We start from the raw sequence: 477 nt of genomic DNA on the forward strand, positions 1-477 counted from the left end.
AGTGGTATATCTGTTCTATGTGCACTATTTCTATGCTTCCCGTACTTAAGTATCATTTTTGTATTTTGTACACCAGCTTCAAACAGCTGAAAAGACAATATTTTTAGTTATGGAAAATATATTTCACAGTGGTTTAGGTGGTACAATCTCTACACAATGACTTCTTGTTTTGTCACATAAACTGAAATTGGGTGAACTTTTAGAATTTTTGCAACCAGGAAATAGCAGATCGATTTCTGCATATTGCACCTTTCATATGATCATTATGATGGTGATGATGATAATGATGATGATGGTGATTATGAAGATGATGACTTGTAGAAACTGAATGTGATAATTCACAAAAGAAAAAGAAGCCAACTTCATTAATCAAGTAAGATGTAATTAGTCAAAATGTGTACACAGCTATTCCTTTTTGACTCAGCCTATGAATTGTTACTGTCCCTTTAATAAACCGCGGCAGGGGGTGGGAGAGGT

This window comes from Salmo salar, chromosome ssa28 (genome assembly GCF_905237065.1).
Source record: "Salmo salar chromosome ssa28, Ssal_v3.1, whole genome shotgun sequence".
NCBI classification, from domain to species: Eukaryota; Metazoa; Chordata; class Actinopteri; order Salmoniformes; family Salmonidae; genus Salmo; species Salmo salar.